Source organism: Saccostrea cucullata, unplaced genomic scaffold (assembly GCF_032062105.1).
Source record: "Saccostrea cucullata isolate Sc308-1 unplaced genomic scaffold, CSIRO_AGI_Scuc_v1 ctg4862, whole genome shotgun sequence".
Classification (NCBI taxonomy): domain Eukaryota; kingdom Metazoa; phylum Mollusca; class Bivalvia; order Ostreida; family Ostreidae; genus Saccostrea; species Saccostrea cuccullata.
Genome location: NW_026933188.1, coordinates 23203 through 40646, shown reverse-complemented (window position 1 = coordinate 40646; position 17444 = coordinate 23203).

Here is a 17444-nt window from a genome sequence, read left to right as displayed (position 1 = left end):
CGAGTTTCCAATACTTATACAAATTCCGGCGATATTTTGGGTGTTTTTAAGAATTTCTATTCTAAATTATACACGGACGAGGGTATTGATCAGGATTTAGCTGACGATTTTTTACAACGCGTGCCAAAATTACCTGATGATATTTCGGCCAGCTGTGAAGGTCACATAACAAAAGAAGAAGTTTTAATAGCACTTCGCGATACGGACAACAATAAGTCTCCCGGTGCAGACGGTCTTACAAAAAATTTTATTCTACGTTTATAAATATACTTATTGACCCATTATTAGAAGTTATGAATTGTACTTTTCAAGAAGGACATTTATTAGTCAGAAATTATCTTATATTACTTTACTTTGTAAAGATCAATTCTGAAAATGTTAAAAATTATAGACCTATTTCATTGTTGAATTACGACTATAAATTGATATCTAAAGTAATTACAAATAGAGTCAAAAAAGTTTTAGAACAATTATTCATCCTGATCAGACCTGCGCCATGCCAGGGCGCACTTTTTGATAATTTACATTTAATGAGGAACATTATCACTGTATACAAAGTGCTAATCGAAAATCTACTTGATTTGGATCACTTGCTATATTGCTTTGGGTTGATGCATTATGGGTAAAAAAGAAATTCTGCTGGCAAAATATGGGTAAAAGGAACTTTCAGCAATTAGAAAACTTATTAAACCTTTATAGAATCAATGTAAATTTATTTGAGAAAATGTTTAAGTTGAAACAAGTTTAAATTCGAAACCATTCTCATTTACAAGTTAAAATGGGATTTTCTCATTTTGAATTATTTCAATTGTTCTTAATTTTTTCAAACTATATTCTATTGTAAAAGTTATTGTATCTTAGTTAAATTCAACTTTACCTAGAAAATCATCTGATTTCTATGCAATTACGTTTTTTAGAGAAATTGGGCTATCCTTGTTTTGAGTGAATGCTATACTATGTTTGCAACATATTTTTGCGATGGCTATACTTTTTTCGGATCCTTTTGTGATTTGCATGAAATTAAGATTTATTGTTTCTTGATAAAATTATCGCGATTTAAACAGTTTTGAAAAAGGTATTGGCATTTATTATCACAGTCTGAAACATTTATCAGTCGAAAGAAGTTAAATAGAAATAAATAAATATAGAATTTGATGAAATGTGCTAACATTGCTGGTGTTTGTGCGATACTTGATTTGCGTTTTGTCACGATTGATACAGAAATGCTATGTTTGATTTGAGTAGAATACTTCTTGAAGAATGAAGGCGTATATAGGGGGAGTATAATCCAAAGACACTGTCTCAAGTTTGTGTCATTAAATAACTTATTGATGAATACACGTAATATATTTACTTATGTTTTAAAGGTATGTAACAACGGAAAAAAGCGCTTCACAAAGTAATCGAATTTTTTCCAAAGCTCATAAGACTAAATGCGTTTACCACAATATGCTACGGTGAAAATTTCTTAAAGTTGTTTGTGTGTTAGTTTGCTTAAAAAGAATTGATTTGTTGAGACAAATAAGGTTTTTCAACCTATCATTTAATTTATCTTGGGTCACCATAATGCACTCTGCTGCAATGCAGTGCAACACATTGTGGTGCTTAGTTCACTACAACACATTGTGGTGCACGGCAGTTACCGATCGACAAAATAAGCTTAGTCAATTTGTTTCCGCCATATAGCCCTGCCCACATGTTTGAATTGCTCATGCTGATTATAAACTCATTCCTCACTTTTTTTCATTTCGGAAATATTCAACTTTTAGGAAATGGGTTCAGACGCCATTAAAAAAACACACTATTTCATTTCCGTAATTTAAACACAATACCTCGAATATTGGTCTCTTTCAAAAATAAATCTTTATAGCTTTAGAATTGTAATATAAACGTACCCATTTTCGACTAAATAAGTCTAAAAACAATTTTCAATCAATATGCCTTTCAGAACAATATATGAATCTAATATGTTGAAGATGACATAACGCAAAAAAAATTCCTCAAATTTTCATTTCAATTGTCCTCGCCTTGTATACTTTTTTTTTCTCTTAAAAAAAACAAAACAAAGAGTTTATAATGCAACTTTTTTATTTCACATTTTCAACTATCATCAGACATCAGAACTTAAAACTAAGTTCAGAATCTATGAAGATAAAAGTTTAATTAAAATTTGCAGCAGCTATATATGTGACAGATCCAGAAAAGCGGATAAAGGTTACGTACTGATAATTTATTCAAATTCACTAAAACTTAGTTTTGGTAACGCGAAAATATTTTCCCAAGAAACGAACTCTTAACAGTCAGTCTGTTGAAAGAATCATTTACGGAAGTTCACTGATTTTGCACGGATATGTTATGCTTCTTATCTCAATTCTTTGAGAATTTACCTACACTTATATTGCAATCTCTTCAATGGTAATTGAAATTAGTAAATGAACGAAGCGGCATTAAGATTTGTTTTGAATGCGGTTTTTTCATTAAATTATCAAACCAAAACTTTGAAAAATATACCACTAAATATTTACAAAACTATTTTTAAATTTATGAAAAGAAATCGATCTTTAAAATTTTAAAATACATGTAAATTGGTGAGCAATGAAAATTCTTAATTTGGTATGTTTTTGTTGATGAATGACTGTCATAAGTTGATAGGAAATACATGGTATATATGGAAGAATGTAGCTTGTCCACCGATTCACCGACTCTTACGAAAACGTAACCAAAGCGGGGATCAGTCATTGTCCTGTTTGTACTTGTATTCATGGTTGAACAGTCTGAAAACTCAGTCAAACAAAGCCCCACAAGATACCTCAAAGCCTCGTATTGTCGTAGTTGCTACCGTGACGCTACAATACTGTACTGCTTAGCCAGGGGTTCGAGAAGGGAAATGAAAGGATAAATTTACTAAAACATTCTGTAGCATCAAATAAAAAATAATAGTATGTGCGGATCATTGCTAATGAGTATAAGAGGGGCGGTCGACGAATAGGAGTTACGGTCTAAAATTAAATTGCAAAAACCCAAGCCTGTTTTTAAAAATCTTGTTAATTTTGCTGCGAAAAATAAAATTAAAATGGCATAAATACACAGTATTGTCTTACGTTGTTCAAAATTCGGGTTGATAAAGCTTCTGATTATCGAACTTTGTAAAAATCTTCATATAATTCTCAAATTTTGCCCCCCCCCCCCTTCCTTAACATCAGCCGCAAAGCTATTTTTTATTTATATAAAAGCTCAACTTTGGACATTGGAAACAAAAGTGTAACAGACGGACAGAATTACAAAAAGACCGACGGCAATGTTAATATACCCAACGTTGGGGGGGGGGGGCATATGGAAGTTTAGTAAAATATGTTTTTGACATAATTTAAGATATATGAGAGCAAGTTCCATATTAGCATGCCATCATAATGCACCCTCCCCCAACCCCTGGAATATATGTAAGTCCGGGTCCAAAGACATTTTTTTGGCTTTCTTTCATTAATAACATTTACAATTTACAACATACAAAATTGATACCTGCAGTTAAAAAGTCAGAGGTGATTTAAGATACTACGGGCATGATTTTTTTTTAAAACAAAAGTGAATTTTATGTACTTTTTGGATTTTTCATATGAAATACATTGTAAATATGTACTAGACGGTTAATTTATGAAAGAAGACAAATATGAATATCTTGGGACCCGGTATGTATATTGGGGGCGGGAGTGGGGGTGGGGGTGGGAAAGTTGTTTGGTTTACAAGCACTTGTGATAAGCATATGTGTGCACATACTTTTGAAGGATGCCATGACAACTAAGTGACAACTACGATTTTATATTATTCACACTTTTAAAAGTCCGTATATTATTGTTGGTATTCTGGAATCAATCTTTTTTTTTTGTTTGACAACTGCAGGATAGTGAATATATTTTTGCTTACAAATGAAGCCAGTTATAATATCGGTTATAGTTTTTATATGCATATTGGATCTTCGGTCAAATTAACTCTGTGTGTGGTCAAAAGTACAAAGTGTATCTTCTAATTTTATATTTTGACAAATAATGCATGGTTAACAAACAATGAAATAGTGGAGCACAACTTTAAGACAAAGAAAAGAACTTTACTAAGAAAAATGCACCACCCTACATAAATGCATATTTTCAGCCTTTGTTATAATCCACACATATAAACAGCTATACATGTACACACGGTCGTATATAGGAACAGGGTTGAGGGGTTGGGGATAAGCCCCCCCCCCCCCCCCCATAATGAAGTCGATAAATAAACAATGTTATATTATAGAAAACTTAGCTACTGTATACTTGTGCCCCCTCAACAAAAAAAGCTTTCATTTCGGTCCCCAAGGAATTCTTTGGTAGTGACCCTAAACTTTTGGTTGTGCCCCCCCCCCCAACTGAAATTGTTTGCTTCAGACCTGTTACTTACATGTATATATATAATAAAATTAAGCAGCCCAAGATAATTTAATACATCATCTAATTAAGAAGATACCGTCTACCATGAATGCTCGTTTATTTCTTTGAAGTGATATTAATAAATTTAAAAAAGAATCTCTTCTCTCTCTCTCTCTCTCTACACGACATTTTATAAAGCGCACTACCTATTTACTTGATTGCACGGATTTATTGGGGTTTTTTTCAAGCTTTAAAAAGTAACCTTTCGGAATTCCCCATATGAACAAGGCGCACACTACGAGTAGTTTGTATACGTTTAATCACTGACGCATGACAAACGGGTTTCCTAATCCGTCTAAAGTATTATGGTGTATTTTCTTCTATTTGTTCGCTTTTTTAAAACATTGTAAGTGATTACAAAAAAATTTTATATGAGCAATTTTCAAATACAAGGTAGTTAAAACACTATCCGTTCTATATTTACACATATACTTATTTCTTCCGATTTTAAACTTTATATGGGTACAATCACTGGTCCCGAGAAAACTATCGAGATACGGAAAGTTAGGGAGAGTTACGTTCGTTTGTGAGATGTCGGTGTTTCTCTACTACGAGTAGTTTGAATACGTTTAATCACTGACGCATGACAAACGTGTTTCCTAATCCGTCTAAAGTATTATGGTATATTTTCTTCTATTTGTTCGCTTTTTTAAAACATTGTAAGTGATTACAAAAAAATTTTATATGAGCAATTTTCAAATACAAGGTAGTTAAAACACTATCCGTTCTATATTTACACATATACTTATTTCTTCCGATTTTAAACTTTATATGGGTACAATCAAGTGGTCCCGAGAAAACTAACGAGATACGGGAAGTTAGGGAGAGTTACGTTCGTTCGTAAGATGTCGGTGTTTCTCTATTAAGCCGACTCCATCCCCAACCATAAAATAGGATTTTTGTGTTGGGATCTTTTAGTGTTATGGACAACAATGTAACCCCCTCCCGTTTCCCGAAGAAATTTATGCTTGAGCAATCCTTTATTCCGGAATGAAAAAAATGGAACTAAACATATAAATTAACGAAATAAAAACGCCATTACAGTTGCTTCCATTAGAAATTAAAAAAAAAAGATACTGTCACGAAAGGTTCAAAATGTTACAGATAGGGGTATAATTTATTTTATTAAAAGAAAAATAAGTAACGTCAGGTGCCTGTGTGTTTGTACTCTCCTAAGTAACTTACCAAGAGGCCACACTACTTTTTCTATAATTTATATAAATACATATGTATCACACTCACCGATTGAGCATAAAATGCTTAAGGTGAGCATATGACACATGGACCTCCTACGGACTGGGCCATTGTTGAAATGTAAGAGGAGTCTTGGGAAGAAAATATTGTACTGTTGTAAACACAAAGTAACGTCAATAAATTATTTTACTAATTGCACTAGGCCTAAATGCTATATGTATACTCGAAAAAAGTATAGCTGTCATGACAACAAAGATAGCTTTCTGGATATTTTCTACGCAAACATAATATAGTTCTGGAAAAATTGGGTAGGTGCATATTTGATGTAACTGCCAGGTTATAAAGAAGACCTTGTGGTCGAATTTGATAGCTTACGTTTGATAAAGATTTATATTAAACATTAAAATAAATGTTTTATTGAAATAATGTCAACAGTCCATTCCAGAGGATGATTAGTCGAAAAATGACCATTAGATGCGTGAAAAACGCGTGCTACAGATGTTTAAGGAGGGGTAGATGAAACAAAAATATGATTATCTTTAAATATACCAAGAAGAAGTCTCATATTGGTTGAAGTAGTTTTATTATCAGTAAGAAAACGTATATAAAAGCACATTTTTTGTCTAAATGTGCAGACAGAAACTTCGAATGACCCAAACAAATATAGCTAGTGATCCAAATCAAGTAGATTTTCGATTAGCACTTTGTATACAGTGATTATTGATTACTGTGAGCAAAAACAAGCCCCGGTGGCTTTTATTTCTTTAGATCAAGAGAAGGCTTTTGATCGTGTTAATTATGACTTTTTGTTTCAAGCACTTTCGGCTTATAATTTTGGGCCTTCTCTCATTCGATGGATTAAAACTTTATATACTGATGTATGTTCCTCAGTTATAGTTAATAATCACATTTCGGAACCTATTTTGTTACATAGGGGGGTGCGCCAGGGGTGCAGCCTGAGCCCATTATTATATGTTTTAGTTTTAGAGCCGTTCGCCATCAAAATTAGGGAAGACGAACAAATTTCAGGCATCAAGCTACCAGGATCTTCTAAAACTAGTAAATTATCTTTATATGCAGATGATAGTTTGGCTATTTGTACCTGTGAGTAGAGCGAGTACTGTATTGGTGCTCGCTGTATGGACGCGCCTCGGGTGCAAGGCTCAATCTACAAAAGACAAAAGGTATTTGGTTAGGGAAATGGAAAAATAGGTCAGACCATCCTTTCGGCATATCATGGGTTGAAAATTGTAAACTTTTAGGGGTTAAATTTGGGAATAATCTTACTTCTGATGAAATTTGGCAACCGGTTCGTAAGAAATTTATTAAAACTTTAAATTTATGGAAACAGAGGTATTTGTCTTTTGTAGAAAAGTCAATTGTCGTAAAAGTTTTAGCCTGTTCTAAAATATGGTATGTAGGATCTGTCTGTCTTTTACCGGATCATTACTTAAAACAATTCGAAAAAGCTATTTTTAGATTTTTATGGCCCAGTACGGCGGAACCATTAAGAAGAACTGTTTGTTATAATTATAGAAAAAACGGAGGTTTGGAAATTGTTAATATTGGTTTAAAATTACAGTCTTTAAGGTTAAAGCATTTGCAAAACATTTTAGAAAATGATGTTTCAAAATATGTTTTCTTTACTGTTTATTGGGTTGGTTTGAGTTTACGAACATTTCAACCAAGTTTTGCTAGAAATAATAGGCCCCATTCAGAGGTTATACCAGAATTTTATCAGGAATGTTTAAAAGATTTAAGACATTTTTTACAGATTAAAAATGATAATTATTTGTATTCCTTTGGTAACATGACAACAAAATTTTATTATACAATTTTATTAGAAAATATTGTTACAACTCCACGTGTTATCAATATATTTCCTAGTGTCAATTTTGAATTAGTTTTTCAAAGATTGAATGATGATTTTATAGATAAAAATGTTATAGATATAATGTTCAGAATTATACACGAAATTATACCTGTATCCTATTATATGCATAATATTGGTTTTTACAAAAATAATAAATGTGCACTTTGTAAAATTCATGTGGAAACTATAAGTCATCTTTTTTATGAATGTACTTTTGTGAAGCCTTTGATTTCCATTGTTAAAAACTGGTTAAATATTATAACAAACAATAAGTTTTCAAGATTTAACTTGTCACATATTCGCTTTCATGATTTTCCAATAACGTTTTTAAGTACGGAAACTGATTCCTTGTGTCTATATTTAATTTCATTAATGTGTTCTATTATTTGGCAAGTACGATGTGTTATTAAGTTTGAAAAGAAAGATATAAACTCTAACAGAATGATTTAAACGTACATCAATAAATTAATTCAAAGAATACAAGCTGATTTTCACCGATTTAATGTAAATAAATTTCACAAATACTGGGCTTCCACGCACCTGTTTTGCTCCATTGATAACGGTGACCTTAACCTTAACATCAGTGTGTAAATTCCTTGTATTGTCTGTGTCGTACTCCGTACTCTACGTTGTCAAACCGGTTTTTGTTTCATTCATGTTTTTCTGTGTTGTAGATTGTAGAGGTCAGTAAGTGTCACGTTTGTTTTTATCAGATTTTTAACCTTATTTTATACTTTGTCACAAAGTAACATTGTTAATTTCATATCTATTTATTTATAAATTTACATAATTTGTATTATGTATATGTGCAATAAATATTTTATTCAAAAAAAAAATTTGTGCTTGTTGAAATACAAGTATAACTGCACCATAATGCACTCTGCTGCAATGCTGTGCGACACATTGTGGTGCTTAGCAGTGCTACTATTTGTGGTGCCTAGCAAGTTACCCAACCAAAATAAGCTTGGTCAATTTGTTGCAATAGAATGAATTGAAAATATGATTATAAAGCTTCTTTTATTTAGTGTATTGAAAGGAAATTAAGAACAGATTGAATGAAATATTTCATTCAAATTTAACTAATATAATGACTATTTCTCTTTCATGCAAATCAAGGAATTATGTCGAAGGACTCTTTCGACAAAGTTACGCACTGATAATTTTATTATCGAATGACTAGTTTGGGTATGCACAAAAAATCCTTAAATTTTCTTTTCAATTAGTGCCTTGAATATATCTTTTTTTAGAAAACAAAACAAACTGGCTGAAATATTTTATTAACATTTAATTGATATGTGACTGTTATCTTTCATACAAATCTCAATAAACACTCCAGCACTTACGTGTATGTCGAAGGATTCTTTCGACAAAGTAGGGCATTGATAATTTTATTATCGAATGACTAGTTTGGGTATGCACAAAAAAAAATCCTCGAATTTTCATTTCAGTTAGTATCTTGAATATCTTTAAAAACAAAAAAAACAAGCTAATTCAGAGAATTCGTGTCCCCCGCTTAGGGAAAAAGTCGGCTCCCCCTGACTGAATTTGTAGAATTATTAAATGTATACATGTATACTGAAGGAAATAAAATACATGTATGTCAATATGCATATAAAGATTTGATTGCTTATTCTTTATTATGTGTATAGAAGATTTTTTTATATGGAATGTTTATCACACTGTAATGATGATTTTATAACCTCATAAATTTTTCATTTCACATGCTGAATACTATCATTTAGTAAAAAAAAAGTATTTGAAAAAAAAAGTAAGGTTCGACCGAGATTCGATCCCGGGACCTTTCACACCGGAAGCGAGAGACATAACCACTAGACCACGGAGTCGCTTTACACGAAGTGAAGTATATGCAGAACTGAAGTCACATACATGTATATATTCATGTTTTCATGTTCGGTATTCTCAAAATTTTACACAATCCATGGTGTTTGATTTATTTAGCCTTTATTAAACAGTTATAATAGATGTAATAAGAACATAAAGTCCGCCGAGAACCTGTTTTATACGCAATAACTCTCCTCATGCCCCTGCGCTAAAAATAGCGACATGTAATACTATAAATACTAATAAAACAAACGGGGCGGGGCACTTTGAGAGGGGCGAGAGACGTCCTAGGGAGTTTTGGTATAAAATTACATTGCATAAGCTCAAAATCTTCTTGAAATATCGCCCGGAAATGATAGTGTTACACACAGACAGAATGTATAAATTTACGACCTTGAACTTTGACCTTTTGACCTCAAAATCAATAGGGGTCTTCTTTAGGCCACAGGGAGTTGTTATGTAAAATTTCATTGCGATAGCTCAAATGGTTCTAGAGATATCGTGTGGAAACGAAAGTGTTTTAACAGACAGAATTTGCTTATTTCTGACCTTGACCTTTGACCTTTTGACCTCAAAATCAATAGGGGTCTTCTTTAGTCCATAGGGAGTTGCTATGCTAAATTTCATTGCAAAAGCTCAAAGGGTTCTCGAGATATCGTGTGGAAACGAAAACGTTACAGACAGACAGAAAGACGGACGGACGGACGGACGGACGGACGGACAAACCCAAATTAATATCCCCCACTTTTCAAGCGGGGGACAACAAAGGGGATGAAATATTTTATTTACATTTAATTTATATGTGACTGTACTCTTTCATACAAATCTCAATTAACACTTCAGCAGCTACGTGTATGTGGGAGGACTCTTTCGATAAAGCTACGTATTGATAATTTTTTATCGAGCGACTAGTTTGGGTACGCGAAAAATATTTGAAAGAAATGAACTCCTATGTGACTGTTGAGTCATTTGATTTTTATTTGCACACATATTAATGCTTCTTATCTCAATATTAAGAATTTACCTACACTTATATTGCACCACAATGTAATGTCAATCAAAGATTAATAAGTGCAATTTTGTTTTACTTTTTTTTTTTGAATTACAGATAAGGTTGAAAAGAAAAACCTTTTAGAATTTTTTTTTTAATCTATGAAAAGAAACTGAATGCTCTGACATAAAATTATTACACTGCAATGCATCTCATTTTAATTGCTTAACGTACTGTCTCAATAAAACATACATGGTCTATTTTTATTAAATTCAACTTTAAGAAAAAAAACGACTTTTCCTGTTTGCCAAATGAGTGAACAGTCTGAAACTTAATCAAACAAAGCGCTCAATAAATACCCCGTAGAACAATCGAAGGTGCTGTTCTGTACCGCTTAGCCAGTTAGCAGTACTTGTTTAGTGAGATAAACTCACTAAAATATTGTAAGACCTAACTTAATATGCGACATTGCTAATGAGTGAGTGACTCTCTAGTCTTATATAGTATACAAGCCTGTTATTCGTTAATTTTGCCTGAACATTTGCATAATCGTTTTGTCTACGTTGTTCAAAGGGGCATAATTTGATTATCGAACTTTGTAATAAACTTATATTATGCAAATTTTGCCACTTAGAATCAGCCGCAAGAGAAAATTGTATATAAAGGGTAACTTTGGAGGGTGGATGGTGGGGAATGTTTCTAAAGCATTGAGTAGTAAAATATTTGTGCTTGTTGAAATACAAGTATAACTGCACCATAATGCACTCTGCTGCAATGCAGTGCAACACATTGTGGTGCTTAGCAGTGCAACTATTTGTGGTGCCTAGCAAGTTACCCAACCAAAATAAGCTTGGTCAATTTGTTGCAATAGAATGAATTGAAAATATGATTATAAAGCTTCTTTTATTTAGTGTATTGAAAGGAAATTAAGAACAGATTGAATGAAATATTTCATTCAAATTTAACTAATATAATGACTATTTCTCTTTCATGCAAATCAAGGAATTATGTCGAAGGACTCTTTCGACAAAGTTACGCATTGATAATTTTATTATCGAATGACTAGTTTGGGTATGCACAAAAAATCCTTAAATTTCCTTTTCAATTAGTGCCTTGAATATATCTTTTTTTAGAAAACAAAACAAACTGGCTGAAATATTTTATTAACATTTAATTGATATGTGACTGTTATCTTTCATACAAATCTCAATAAACACTCCAGCACTTACGTGTATGTCGAAGGATTCTTTCGACAAAGTAGGGCATTGATAATTTTATTATCGAATGACGAGTTTGGGTATGCACAAAAAAAAATCCTCGAATTTTCATTTCAGTTAGTATCTTGAATATCTTTAAAAACAAAAAAAACTAGTGCTAATTGTAACGGGGACCGTTACAGATGTTCCCCAAACGCTCCCCAACTCCCTTTTGGTGCCATATTCCCTGTAAGCTTCATTAAATAAGACAAACTCGATGCATTTGAGACTTTAATAACGTTTACCCAGAAGTGTACAAATTTCATTCAAATTTTGCGTGCGCATGTGAATGCATGTGCATAATGACCATATCATCTTGTCTACACAATCTATATATTTTTATATACTAAATATTAAAGCATTTAATCCAAAACTATTAAAAAGATACGCTCATTCAAGTGTGTTTTTGATTTTGCTCATTTCACGTGCACGCACGTGCATACATGAGCAAGGTGACCATATCGTCTTGTAGATGTCCGTTACATCTATCTATGTTCTAAATCCCACCCCGTTTGGTTGAAAACCAAGGGAGTTATAGCTGTTTAAAGTTTCAGCCAATCAGATTGCAGCGCATGAACATGCACGTGTATGCATGTGCATGGTGACCATATTTTCTTGTAGTAGTCTAGTATATCTATATATGTTCCAAATCCCATCCTGTTTGGTTGAAAATCAAGGGAGTTATAGCTATTTAAAGTGTAAGCCAATCAGATTGCAGCGCACGTGCATGCACGTGTTTTCATGATAATTGCTATATATCTTGTTGTAGGATATCCTAATGCATGGCAATTTTCAAAATTTCAAAAGATTTCATCAAAAAATAAGAAAGATATTGAGACTTTAGTTTCAGCCAATCAGAGCAAAGCGCACGTGCATGCGCGTGAGATCTTGCTATTTTGACTATGTCATATTGTCTATGCTTCTAATATATCCTCATATTATAAGTTTCAAAACATTTCATCAAAAATTTAAAAAGTTACGCCTATATCAATTAAATCGGTCATTTCACATGTTGCACGTGCACGCTCTTGCAAGCACGTGCGCGCAAAATGACCTTCGTTCCGCAAATCTACATAACATGTCTACTGACCCTAAAAACATTTCACCTTAGTCGGATGTATAGTTTACGAGATCATTCCCGGACAAAAAAGTACCCAGGAAGAAGAAGAAGAAGAAGAAAAATAATAATAACTAGAAAAGAAACTCGTTGCGAGCAACGAGAGGTCTTCCGTCCGATTCTGAAAAAAAAACCCGCAAAATCGAGCTGAAAAAGTGATAAAACTTTTTATGGAAACAAAGGAGATTGAACCCGGGTCGCCAGCATGGAAATACAAAGCGCTTACTGTTACGCTATTGGGACCACATCTATAAATCTAGTTGTATATTACTTCTGAAACAATTCTTCTGTCTTAGAATAATGAAAGGCGGTCACTATTCATAATTTTGCGTTAAACGCCACGAGTAAATCTTCGCGCCAAACTTGCTCAAGATGATCACATCGGAATTTGTTACTTGAGTTTTAACAGTAATTTTTAGGATAGATAATCTATTAGGGATGAACAGATGATACTGTTTTCTTTCCTTTATTCGATATGTATTCAACTTTTTATTCCATGCAAAACCACATACAGGCATGCCAATGTTATATATTTCTGCACTATTGTCGCCATTTGTCTACTACTGAAGTCGGCCATGATACATTATTTCGTGCCAAAGGTCACAAGTAGTTGTTCACGCTATTCCTTTGAAATGTTTGATCTATTTAATGGATCTGATAGCTTCAATGAAAATTAGAAATGTAAGTTCTTATAACCGGAATTTCGAGCGTAAGAAAGTATATTTATCACATTATACAAATATAATATCGTATACGGCCAAGTAACACTAAAGCTGTGAATTCGGTAAGATTTTCCACGAATTTTGTATCCTGTTTACCCCCAAAGTGGGGATGAGTTATACGTTCAAGAAAAGACTGGAATGTATTCACTGAAAAAAAAAAATCACTCGCCCTCCGACGGTCGAGGAATCTGATACTCTTCATGTTCGATAACTTGCATTTATTACAAGAATATCAATATAACCTTTAATAAACAAACTTTAAAAAAAAAAATGTTTTTCTTATTTTTGTCTTTTCTATTCATTTAATATGTCATAAGCGTGCGAGGTAAAATAAACAGAAGTCAAGTAATACTTCAGAAACATAGTGAATATTAAGTCAGGCAAGTTTCTTGAAAAGCTATTACTTATAACCATGGTTTAGGATAAGTTTTCCCTGGTGCAAAACAAAAGACTGTAGTCATCGTATTTCCACTTGAAGTCATGCTGTATTCTACTATGAGATGCAGACAATAGCAATTTCAATAGAAGTTTGTGGAAACCTCATATTAAAATTATACTCAATGCAACGTAATTGCGATGTAGCAATCTAAAGAATCCTATACATTTCATAAATCTTTTTGGTAGAAGTTTGGTTCATCTAAACGCTCAGCTGACCTTCTAGAACCCGACTTGCTTAATGGCGGAGTTGACGGAGACCGCCGCCATCTTGGACACGCTTCAGATTTTTAAATGCGAATATCTAGTGTGTGGATTGATCAATTCTTAAATAAATTATATATTTGGCCTTTCCAGTAGGATCTTAATTACCATTAATTATATCAAAGAAAAATATTGAAAAACAAAAAAAGTTGAAAAAGTGCACATTTTAAATTCACTTCCTGTAGCGACCGGAAGTACTGACGACGCAAAGGAAGGCAAAATTGCACATCTATAACTCATGGTCTATCATCTCTAACAAGTCTCCAGTTAATATCTTGAGCCGTTTTCGAGAACATTCGAAGACAAAAATGCATTTTAAAATCAGGAAATTGCCCATAACTTGGCACTTGTAGCGAATTTTCCAACAAACGGAATTTTATATAAAATTCATATAATGACCTATAATTCCTGAAATTTTCATTGAAATCCACCGAATAGTTTACGAGAAATCGTCTGCACAAAATTTTGTCGAAAAAAAAAGAATAATAATAATAATAAGAAACAATAGAATCACTATAAGGTCTTCCGTGAAGACGGAAGACCTTAATAATAATAATAAGAAACAGAGTAAAAACAATATGTTCCCCAACTTCGTTTGGGGAACATAACAAAGGGGATGAAATATTTTATTTACATTTAATTTATATGTGACTGTACTCTTTCATACAAATCTCAATTAACACTTCAGCAGCTACATGTATGTGGGAGGACTCTTTCGATAAAGCTACGTATTGATAATTTTTTATCGAGCGACTAGTTTGGGTACGCGAAAAATATTTGAAAGAAATGAACTCCTATGTGACTGTTGAGTCATTTGATTTTTATTTGCACACATATTAATGCTTCTTATCTCAATATTAAGAATTTACCTACACTTATATTGCACCACAATGTAATGTCAATCAAAGATTAATAAGTGCAATTTTGTTTTACTTTTTTTTTGAATTACAGATAAGGTTGAAAAGAAAAACCTTTTAGAATTTTTTTTTAAATCTATGAAAAGAAACTGAATGCTCTGACATAAAATTATTACACTGCAATGCATCTCATTGTAATTGCTTAACGTACTGTCTCCATAAAACATACATGGTCTATTTTTATTAAATTCAACTTTAAGAAAAAAAACGACTTTTCCTGTTTGCCAAATGAGTGAACAGTCTGAAACTTAATCAAACAAAGCGCTCAATAAATACCCCGTAGAACAATCGAAGGTGCTGTTCTGTACCGCTTAGCCAGTTAGCAGTACTTGTTTAGTGAGATAAACTCACTAAAATATTGTAAGACCTAACTTAATATGCGACATTGCTAATGAGTGAGTGACTCTCTAGTCTTATATAGTATACAAGCCTGTTATTCGTTAATTTTGCCTGAACATTTGCATAATCGTTTTGTCTACGTTGTTCAAAGGGGCATAATTTGATTATCGAACTTTGTAATAAACTTATATTATGCAAATTTTGCCACTTAGAATCAGCCGCAAGAGAAAATTGTATATAAAGGGTAACTTTGGAGGATGGATGGTGGGGAATGTTTCTAAAGCATTGAGTAGTAAAATATTTGTGCTTGTTGAAATACAAGTATAACTGCACCATAATGCACTCTGCTGCAATGCAGTGCAACACATTGTGGTGCTTAGCAGTGCAACTATTTGTGGTGCCTAGCAAGTTACCCAACCAAAATAAGCTTGGTCAATTTGTTGCAATAGAATGAATTGAAAATATGATTATAAACCTTTTATTTAGTGTATTGAAAGGAAATTAAGAAGAGTGTAATGAAATATTTCATTCAAATTGAACTAATATTTGACTAATATTTGACTATTTCTCTTTCATGCAAATCAAGGAATTATGTCGAAGGACTCTTTCGATAAAGTTACGCATTGATAATTTTATTATCGAATGACTAGTTTGGGTATGCACAAAAAATCCTTAAATTTCCTTTTCAATTAGTGCCTTGAATATATCTTTTTTTAGAAAACAAAACAAACTGGCTGAAATATTTTATTAACATTTAATTGATATGTGACTGTTATCTTTCATACAAATCTCAATAAACACTCCAGCACTTACGTGTATGTCGAAGGATTCTTTCGACAAAGTAGGGCATTGATAATTTTATTATCGAATGACGAGTTTGGGTATGCACAAAAAAAAATCCTCGAATTTTCATTTCAGTTAGTATCTTGAATATCTTTAAAAACAAAAAAAACAAAGGGGATGAAATATTTTATTTACATTTAATTTATATGTGACTGTACTCTTTCATACAAATCTCAATTAACACTTCAGCAGCTACATGTATGTGGGAGGACTCTTTCGATAAAGCTACGTATTGATAATTTTTTATCGAGCGACTAGTTTGGGTACGCGAAAAATATTTGAAAGAAATGAACTCCTATGTGACTGTTGAGTCATTTGATTTTTATTTGCACACATATTAATGCTTCTTATCTCAATATTAAGAATTTACCTACTCTTATATTGCACCACAATGTAATGTCAATCAAAGATTAATAAGTGCAATTTTGTTTTACTTTTTTTTTTGAATTACAGATAAGGTTGAAAAGAAAAACCTTTTAGAATTTTTTTTTAAATCTATGAAAAGAAACTGAATGCTCTGACATAAAATTATTACACTGCAATGCATCTCATTGTAATTGCTTAACGTACTGTCTCCATAAAACATACATGGTCTATTTTTATTAAATTCAACTTTAAGAAAAAAAACGACTTTTCCTGTTTGCCAAATGAGTGAACAGTCTGAAACTTAATCAAACAAAGCGCTCAATAAATACCCCGTAGAACAATCGAAGGTGCTGTTCTGTACCGCTTAGCCAGTTAGCAGTACTTGTTTAGTGAGATAAACTCACTAAAATATTGTAAGACCTAACTTAATATGCGACATTGCTAATGAGTGAGTGACTCTCTAGTCTTATATAGTATACAAGCCTGTTATTCGTTAATTTTGCCTGAACATTTGCATAATCGTTTTGTCTACGTTGTTCAAAGGGGCATAATTTGATTATCGAACTTTGTAATAAACTTATATTATGCAAATTTTGCCACTTAGAATCAGCCGCAAGAGAAAATTGTATATAAAGGGTAACTTTGGAGGCTGGATGGTGGGGAATGTTTCTAAAGCATTGAGTAGTAAAATATTTGTGCTTGTTGAAATACAAGTATAACTGCACCATAATGCACTCTGCTGCAATGCAGTGCAACACATTGTGGTGCCTAGCATTGCAACACATTGTGGTGCCTAGCAAGTTATCCAAACAAAATAAGCTTACCCTT